This window comes from Zeus faber (assembly GCF_960531495.2).
Source record: "Zeus faber genome assembly, chromosome: 22".
NCBI lineage: Eukaryota > Metazoa > Chordata > Actinopteri > Zeiformes > Zeidae > Zeus > Zeus faber.
In genome coordinates this window covers 11577022-11586747 of record NC_137209.1, presented here as the reverse complement: position 1 = coordinate 11586747, position 9726 = coordinate 11577022, and positions in this window count along the sequence as shown.

Genomic DNA, 9726 nt, shown 5'->3' with positions numbered 1-9726 from the left:
CAGACAGGATACATGGAAAGAAATATGAAGTGAAGCACATCTAGTTACCAATTCAAATACTTCAACTGGAAGGTAATCAAGAGATTCTTTCGGACCCCCAGAGTGGCTTAAATGGGCCCAACCCTTTAAATAAATGTTGTAAAAATTGTGGTACACAAATTGGATACATACCCACCAAATTTGGACATGGCCTAAATTAATAACATTTTGGGAAAAGGTTTTTGAGGCCCTTAAAGATGTACATGATGAGTATTCCACAAAAATTTCACAAAAGATCCAAAGGGGGCACTACTGGGAGTAATACCGGAAGGCAACGCCCCACAGCTGTAGAGGAGAGTTGTGAAGAAAACTGCCAAGTAAACAGATATTTTGGTGTTGGTTGAGATCTTTATTATTGAAGGACCCTTCTCCTGAGTCTGCCAATATACCCTTGCAGCAGCTGCAAGGGTAGCTTGCAGTGCCTCTGGTGTTTGGGCCACAACTGCACTGTCATCTTTATACTGTAGCTCATTGGCATGCTCAGATGTTACTTTTGTGACTGCTTGAAGCCTTTGGATGTTAAACAGATTTCCTCCTGTCCTTCCTTTCTTCTGGTGCATTTATGATCATAACATAATGCCTCATGTAAGTCACTTTGGACAAAAGGTTCTGCTAAATTAATAAATGTATATGTTATGTGGGTTGCACTGTCATCAGTCTTCAGGGGGGGAGACAAAGCAGTTTCTTGGTCCATAGATTGTTTTCACTGCATCATTGAAGTTGTGCATATAGTTTTTATTGGCATGGGATTGTATTTCATTAGCTTTCAATGTGTACCACTCTTTTAAAAAAAAACCTCAAAAAGCATTTGACAGAATTAATTGGACAAATCTCTTTTCAACCCTCAACAAATTTGGCTTTAGAACGTCACTCATTCAATGGATCAGAATTCTGTACAACACACCATCTGCTTCTGTCATCACCAATGGTTACACTTCACATCTTTGTTGAACCCCTCGTGGTGGCCATCCATCAAAACGTAAAATCACTGGCATATAAACAGGAAACTCTGTTCACAAAATCAGTTTGTATGCAGACGATATTTTGTTGCATTAAAAGAACCCAATATAATCCCTACAGGAAGTGTTCAATCTTATATCTAAAATTTTCGCCATCTCAAGACAATTTAATAAATAATAAATGTATTTTGATAAATAAATAATAAACCACGGCCTTACCACTTAGTGTTGAGGACTGTAATGCTGTAACCCAGAAACTTCACTTAACCATCAGAACGGGCAACATTACGTACCTTGGTATCGATATCTCCACCAATGTCAGATTTGTTTACCATTAGCTTTACTCCATTGCTCAAATCCATTGAAGATGACCTCAGTCGATGGAACAACCTACCCATCTCACTAACTGGTAGGATAGCAGCAGTGAAAATTAATATACTACCAAAAATAAACAATATATTTTCAATGACCCCAGTGCAACCAACAGTACATTGGTTTAATGCTGTAGACTCAATAATCAATACATTCTATTGGAATTACAAGAAACCGAAAATTAAACTGAAAAAGGACTGTGGAGGCCCAGCGGCCCCAAAATTCAGATACTACTATCTAGCAAACCATCTTCAATTCATAATTTAATGGTTACAACCAGAGCAACAATTGGGCCATGGATGGCCAGATATTGAACAAACAGAATGTCAGCATTTATCAGTATCTGATCTCCCATTTCTAACTGAATCAAGGAGGAAACAAAACTGCTTTAAAAACCCATCCATCGCAACGACTCTCAAACTCAGTGGTCACACTCACATCACCAAACAAATTCCCTCCATTCTGGCACAACCCGGATTTTCTGGTTAAAAACAGACCAATAATCTTCAGGTCTTGGAAAAGACAAGGAATTACTCATCTGGAACACATTTTTGAAAACAATTTGCTTATACTTTTATCAGACTTTGATTAAAAACAGATGACACTTTATATTTACCTACCGTGGGATGGGAAAGAGACCTTGCTGTTCCCACCAATATCAACCAGTGGAAGATTATTTGCAACAACACCTTTTCTATGACCCGCAACTCCAAAATGCAACTCATCCTATATAAGATTCTGCACAGAGCTCATATCACGGAACACAAAATGTTCAAAATGGGTTTTCTGGATAAAGAAATTTGCTCTCACTGTTCCCTTAATACCAGAGAAGACCACTTTCATGCCAAGACGGCATTCCAGTCTTCCCGTCTGTATCTCTCCTCGGTGACCTCTCCTCAGTTGACTCACCACCTAAACATCAGCAACCCATTTTTATCGCCCGAACAATTGCCAAGAAAATAATTTAACCCTAACTCACATCCCAATGGTGACATTTATTAATCAGTACATCTCAATGGAAAAATTACTGGCAATATCCAAAAACAAGACTGATTAATTTAATGAAACATGGGCTACTTATATCACTGACATAACTCCATTAATACGACAGTCTTCCTAAGTTGGGGCAATGTTGTGGTGTTTTGGGGCACCGGGCGACCCCGTAGCCGCTGCATCCCTGCGTTGATCTGGTTGTGCTTCGCCTATCTCTATCAGTGCCAAAACTCATACTCAGTACATACACCACACAATAGGCCTAGGGTGTGCAGGGTGGGTGGGCGCAAGCTATGTGGGTGGGGATGTTGCAGGCAGCTGCGATCTTAACCTTCCTGTCCCAACGTGCTTCTCGTCCATCCTTTTCTTTTAATACCACTCATATTAGCTTAGAACACACACTCAGACACAAATCTTATTCCGAACAGCACTCCACCAGAATAGGGTAGGGGTGCAAGTGATTCAGGTCTCGACTTGCTTGGAGGACTCACACACCCACACCCCGCAATTTTAACTGCAATTTCCAACAGCACACATTGAGCACTGGGGTTCTTTACGGGGTGGCGGGGCGCTAGTAGGTTGGTGTAGTGGCGTGCCGGGTGGGCCCCCTGCCGGCTGGGTCCGAATCCTGGCGGCTTGTGCCTGGTGGTTTCTGGCATTCTGAGACCTGGAAGGGCTGTGCCGAGCACCGCGGGTGCCTTCCAAGGCCCCTGGGAGGCCGCTTGCTGTAGTGGGTGAGGATTGGCTCGGCTGTCGGCCTTTGCTCCCGCTGCACGGCTTCTCTGTGGCGAGGGCCTCAGGTGCCGGGGGTGCTGGAAGGCCCACATATCTGGCAGCCTGCAGTCGTTGGTGGGGGGGTGGGCCCCGCGCTGAGCACACTCTGTTAAGTGGGTGGGCGCTCAGGACCCACGGCTGGATGGGGCCTCTGGTCGGTTGTGGTGGGGCGGCCCTCGCCATTGTGGCCGTGGGCTCGCTGGCTCGCCAGCTTGCCTTTGGGGCAGTCGGTCGGGCGTGGTGTCAGTCAGGCAGCGCGGGACCTGGCTCCAGGTCTGCAGTCTGTGCCTGGTTCCCGGGTACTACGCCTGCGGCTACGTCTTATGCCTGCACATGGGGGTGGGTTGTATGTTTGCACCTCAAGGGTGCAGGGTTTCCTCGCGCACTCCAGGACTGGGTTAAGCTCCTCGGGGCCGAGCGTGGGTGTTGCTCCGCGGGCTTCCAGCTTCTCTGGGGGCTGGAGGGTCTTCTGTGGCCGCAGGGGTGGGTGCACCCTCCTGGTTACATCCCTCTCCGTTTCTCCCTCATTTACTGCCATAACTATGACAGGATGAGGCCACGTGCCGAATTGCTGTTCGAGTTTTCCTGGGTTTAATTAAGTCAGATTTTTCGATACATGTCGTCTGATGTTTGTTTTTCCATGTACATGTTGTTGTTTATTTCTATGTTTATGTTTTTTCCATGTACATATTTTGTACAGTACATTTTTATGTTTTTTTCCATGTACATATTGTTTGGTTCTGTTTATTTGTTCTCCCCGTAGTGATTCTCCCCCTCATGGAGTAGTGATCAGTTGTTTATAGACCCAAACTTGGTAAAAAAGTTCAACAAAGAGAGGGATTTGTGGCGGTTCTGTATAACAAAAAACTGTGCTCTTGTCATCCCACAGGTGGTCCAAAGGACAGAGTTATTGCAGCAGTTCTTGATGATTAAAGAATTAATCAAGAGTTGCATTGCAGGTTGAGAACTTGAACTCCACTTGCAGACTAACTCTGTCCTAAATTCAATGTCATACAGATACTGTGTTGTATGCCAAGCATGCTGACAGCACAGATTAAAAAAATAAATCAATAGGAATAAAGTAATGAAAAGACGATCATTTTTCATCAATGGAATTATCTGTGCTCAGGAGAGGCTCAATGGTGTCCAGGTTTCCAGCCAGAGCGTCTGAGATTGTTCCAGACCAGGGGCGTTGCTAGGATGCAAAGACTTAAAAGGCTTAGCCAAACCGGGCTCTAGCCATTTTGCCGCTCCAGGAAAACTGTCAACAGGGGGTGGGGGTGTGTGTGTGTGTGTGTGTGTGGGTGGTGGAACAGCGATGGAGAAAATGCTGCCCCCCCCCCACACTTCTGGAGACAGATGGCAGGGCATACTTTCACCCGGAGCCTGGTCATGATGAGCCGGTGGTCTGTCCAGCATTCAAAACCTCTCATTGCACAAGTGAGTAAATGTCTTTTATATCAGAGGGTCTCACAATTATGTAGTCTGACCAACCTTTGGAGCATGGGTGCATTCAGGATGTTTTGTGTTTGTTTTTTAGTTGGAAGAGGGTGGTCAAGCCATGCTCAGCACAGAGGCTTAGCAGCCACGGACCACTTGTGTAGACTTGCCCAATGCCATGACCACCAATAACACAACTTCACATATATGAGAATCAGAATCAGAAATACTTTAATAATTCCAGGGGGAAATTACTTTCGTTACAACTCCAATCTACATACAACATATTTACATACAACATATTAACATACAACATATAATAATTATTAAGAAACATATTTATATATAAATAAATATATAAACAAAACTATATACACATGGTAAAGGTAAAATGTACAGTTAAAAATGTGCAAGAAGAAGAAAGTACAGAAGTGGATAACCGTGTTTTGAGCCAGATTACAGAGAGGGGGTGTCTGACTCTCTGAGGGAGGTGTTGTAGAGATTGATGACCACAGGCAGGAATGATTTCCTGTGGCGCACTGTGGTGTAAGAGGAGTCTTCTGCTGAAGGTGCTCCTCTGCTGGGCCAATGTGGCATAGAGAGGGTGTGAGACATTGTCCAAGATGGACTGAAGCCCAGACCGCATCCTCCTCTCTGCCACAGTCGTCAGGGTGTCCAGCTCCTCTCCTACGACATCACCGGCCCTCCTGATTAGTTTGTTTCGTCTGTTGTTGTCTGCGACCCTCAGCCCACTGCCCCAGCATGTGACAGCGAAGAAGATCGTACCGGCCACAACAGACTCATAGAACATCCTCAGCATCGTCCGGCGGATGTTAAAGGACCTCAGCCTCCATAGGAAATAGTCGGCTTTGGCATTTTTTGTAGACTGCCTCGGTGTTTCTGGTCCAGTCCCACTTGTTATTGAAGTACACCCCCAGGTACTTGTACTCCTCCACAGTGTCCACAGGGACCCCTTGGATGGAAACAGGGGTCACGGATGTTTTTGCCCTCCTCAGATCCACTATGAGCGCCTTTGTCTTAGTCACATTGAGCTGCAGATGGTTCAGCTCACTCCAGGTGACAAAGTTTCCCACAACAGTCCCGTATTCACTCTCATCAAATACAGGACTGTTGTGGGCAACTTTGTATTATATTATTATTATTATAATATTGTTGTCTTTCCACACTCTGGCATTGAAATGACCCAGCAAAAACATCTTATCTTCCTTGGTATATGACGGTGGGCCTCATCTTTCTTTTTGTTTTAAACGCATTTATTTATTGTGATTTTTGAAGTCAGGATACAATGTTAAAGTTAACATACACTGTAGGTGATTGCCGGCCTGCCTGTTTGCACCTTCTCACATTCCCAAAGGCAGTGGAGTGAGGTTCCTTTATGAGTTTGACTTTTAAATGTATTAGTCTTTATAGGGGTAATGTACTTACTCGTTATCCAATGTCATTTAAACAGTTTAAGTCTAGAATTTATTGAAAGGCTTCAGGCCTTAGTGCATATCTGGCGCCATTCATGATCCAGAACATCCTCCTGCAAATCTTCACTCCATGCTGCTCTTTTCTTTAGAATTAGATGTGAATGTATTGTAGAGCGATATGGCCTCTACTATGTTGGAGCTGGGTTGTTAACCGCTCTAATACTGTTATAGGGGGAGAGTTTAATGAGTGATTTTGCTTGAGCTGATAAAGCCTGATCCATGATCCTGCTAATGTTTTTTTGTGACCACTGCCTGAATCCTAGATCATTTTTCCCCAGGTCTGAAGTCTTGAGTTTCCCCAAATAGGGGAGAAACGAGATAGCGGTGGAACTTCGCCTCAAGCATTCTGCGCCTCACGCCATACCAAGAGTATTTTGAACAAACCCATTAAGAGTGATTTTCTTCAAGTTGTTACAAGAATAGGAATATAAGTATGCATCTAAACGTAGCCTTTTAGTGGACAATGCTTCGATGTTTACCCAGGACAAATGTAGTTGCGATGAAAACCACAACGGGGCTGCTCTTAATTGGGCTGACCAATAGTATCATGATAGGTTCGGTACTTTTAAGCCCCCTCTGTCGTATGGAAGATATAATAAGCTGAGGCGAAGCCTTGGGCTTCTATTGTTCCAGATACAATTGGCGAAAAGCTTCTTCATATTTGGGAAAATCATTGAAGGGGGTGCGAGTGGGATGGATTGAAATAAGTAGAGAAATTTGGGGTGTCCCTCTTAATAACATTTATGTGACCAAACAAGGATAGGGGAAGACAGATCCATCCTCTGAGATTTGCTGACTTTTGACATAATTGGATCATAATTGAGAGTGATTAACGTGTTCAGACGAGGGGTAATAAAAATACCAAGGTATTGAAATCGTTTGGAAGCATTAATGAAACGGTGACAGATTGTGGAATAGAGTACGGTGGTCCCAAGAGCTCAACGCTCAGCACACACAACCGCATTTACAGGAAACACAAAACCACATTACAGAAGTGAGCCACACCGCATGCACTGATTTATCTGCAATAAAATATATTGATCTGAATTATTTTGTGTCTGTTATTATCCTCCATGGATTTAATAAATACAATTTAAAAAAACTTCTACAGTCTTTGAAGTGCGTGTGGCAGGCAGAACTGCAACAGTCTGGGGCCCCTGGGGCTGGGGCCCGTGTTGACCCGCAGGTGCCTCCAGGGTGTCTTCGGACAGCCCCCCTGTGTCCCTTTCCCCTGCCGGAGAGTCCCTGCTCAGGTGACACTGTGGTTGTTCTGCCTGTCACAGCAAGTGGCCTTTCCAGGGCCCTCCGGCACAGAGACACAGAAGACAGTTGGTTGTAGACACCAGTTTATTGTAGAGAGGAGGCTATGTGGAATTAGTCAGGAGCAGATGGAACATGCCATGACAGGGCTCCTATCCTGACGCATAACTTGATGGCCCGAACTCTGGCTGAAGAGAGACGGGGTATCTTCATAACAGAGTCACGCCCGATGCCTAAAAAGGGGTTGCGGTGGCTCGGGGTTAATACACTTTTCTCCATGTTGATAGCAGAGCCAAGACTTTTCAGGTGGGAAAGGGTTAAACTGGCCGCCTGACTGGGACAGAGCAGGCAGTCCCGAAAGGGAGTGTGAGGCTTTCCCCTGGAAGACAAAGCACAGATATTTGATATTTGCTAACAGAGGTGGATGAACAGTAGTTGTGGAAATAGGCATCCTTCAGATATAGCTTCACAAATTAGTCGTTTGGGCGAAAAAATCTCGCCAATTGACGTGTGGTCAACGTCTGAAATTTAGCGAGAACCTCCATATGATTGTCCACGACTACGGACTCACCTTTTCCCCTGTAAATGGGTGGAAGACGGGTGAATTGGATGACGTAGCCACTGGTCACAGTCTAGAGGATCCACAGATTCATCGTGCATGGGTGAGTTTACCTATGTTCTTCCACTGTAAACGTGCGCTTTTCGGCCGTAAACATGAGGAGAAAGGAATACTTTGAAGAGACAGGACAGCCATTTAGCTGTCCCCACTCCTGTTTTTTTTGTTTTTTTTTCCTTTCCAAGGGTTCAGGACCTGCCTTCAATGGCAGCGGCGTGGTCTTGATGTTCCGGCTCCAGCTCCGCGGGCCTCTGCCGCCTCAGGTAATGAGGGGGCAGAAGCCTGTGGCCTCTGGTCTCTGCCACTCCGCAATTGGGTGGGGTCAGTCCCTTTTCCTATGACAAAATAAGAGTGAGACTGAGAATCTAGGGGTCAGCGCAAGCCCATTCGTCATGGAAACATGGATAAACACATTCACGGAATTCCCCCTGTAGCCCCGCGGCCATCAGCATGTGACATCATCGTGATGTCACAATTCTCTTCCTATAAAGCTGAGCTTTGCTGGAACCAGCCCTGATCCAGTCCCGTGCAGCTGAGCGTTTGGAGGTGGCGCCGTCAGTGTACGGCCAACAAGATGAAGGCACATATCTACAACATACATTGTCATACACATGCACGGCCAGCGTACTGCACAATTTCACCAGGAATTGTGAAATTGTAGTAAAGTATCCTGCATCACCACACACCTTTTGCAAATCGTATCATTATGATTGCCAAATTCTTGGAGAAGTAGCGCAGTGAAATTTAAGCCACGTTATCACCAAATATATCAAATCAACTGGCTCAATACAGACGGATGTGCGATCACTTATAACATTAAACGTCTCAACCAGGAGCTTACTAAATATTCCACTTTGTGTTTCCATTAGTCATGGAAACCAGGGGAATTCCCCGCATAGCCCTGCACATACATTAACACACATGCACACAGGGCTCGCACTCTTTTACAACTTCACCAGTATGTGTTGAGTTGTTGGATATTGCGCTGCGAATTGTCTTGCTTATTGACTTCAAATCATCGACTGGCCCCACCTCCCCATGAGTGACCCCACCCGACTGCCTTATCTTCTCTGTAGGCGTCTGGCCCCATGGCTCCAGACCGCTTCCTCACCACCTACCAGTTTCACTACCGGGCTGAGGTGCGCCCCCTACTGACTGGCCAGGGGGATACCATTCTGAAAAGTAAAACCCCACCAGCGTACGTGTCCACACCCAAGGTAAAAGAGATGCACTGAGAGATAACTCGACATATCTGTACAATTTACACTGTTTAAAAGCAGAGACATTTGAGTAACATTTAATTTTGTCTCTTTTTATTTTGTTTAAGACTGACGCTAATAACCCGAGCAGATTTCTTAGATACACCTACAACACGTCGAACAATATCTATGGGTCGTCGACCTTTCCACAGGTGAAACACAACACACTTTGCTTCAGTATAAGTTTTGTGTCGTGTTTAGATAGCCAAAAGTCTACTAAAAATAAAAAACATATATATGGTTTTAGGTCTCCCTGCTGTCCACAGGTGGCAAACAATACCCTTCCTCCGCCAACCCCTCCCAGCCATCGTCCAGGCTGCATCTCCGCCCGCCATCCTCCTCCTCGCCTCAGCAGGCGAAGAAGGAACAGAAGGTCAAAGATCAAAATGGTAAAGTTTCCAAGAGTCTGGGCGTCCGTTTGGAGCGCAGTTATAGTATCACACAATATCACACAATTCAATTCACATGCCACTTTAAATGCACATATCTGTATATGTATATGTGTACATCATAGGCATATT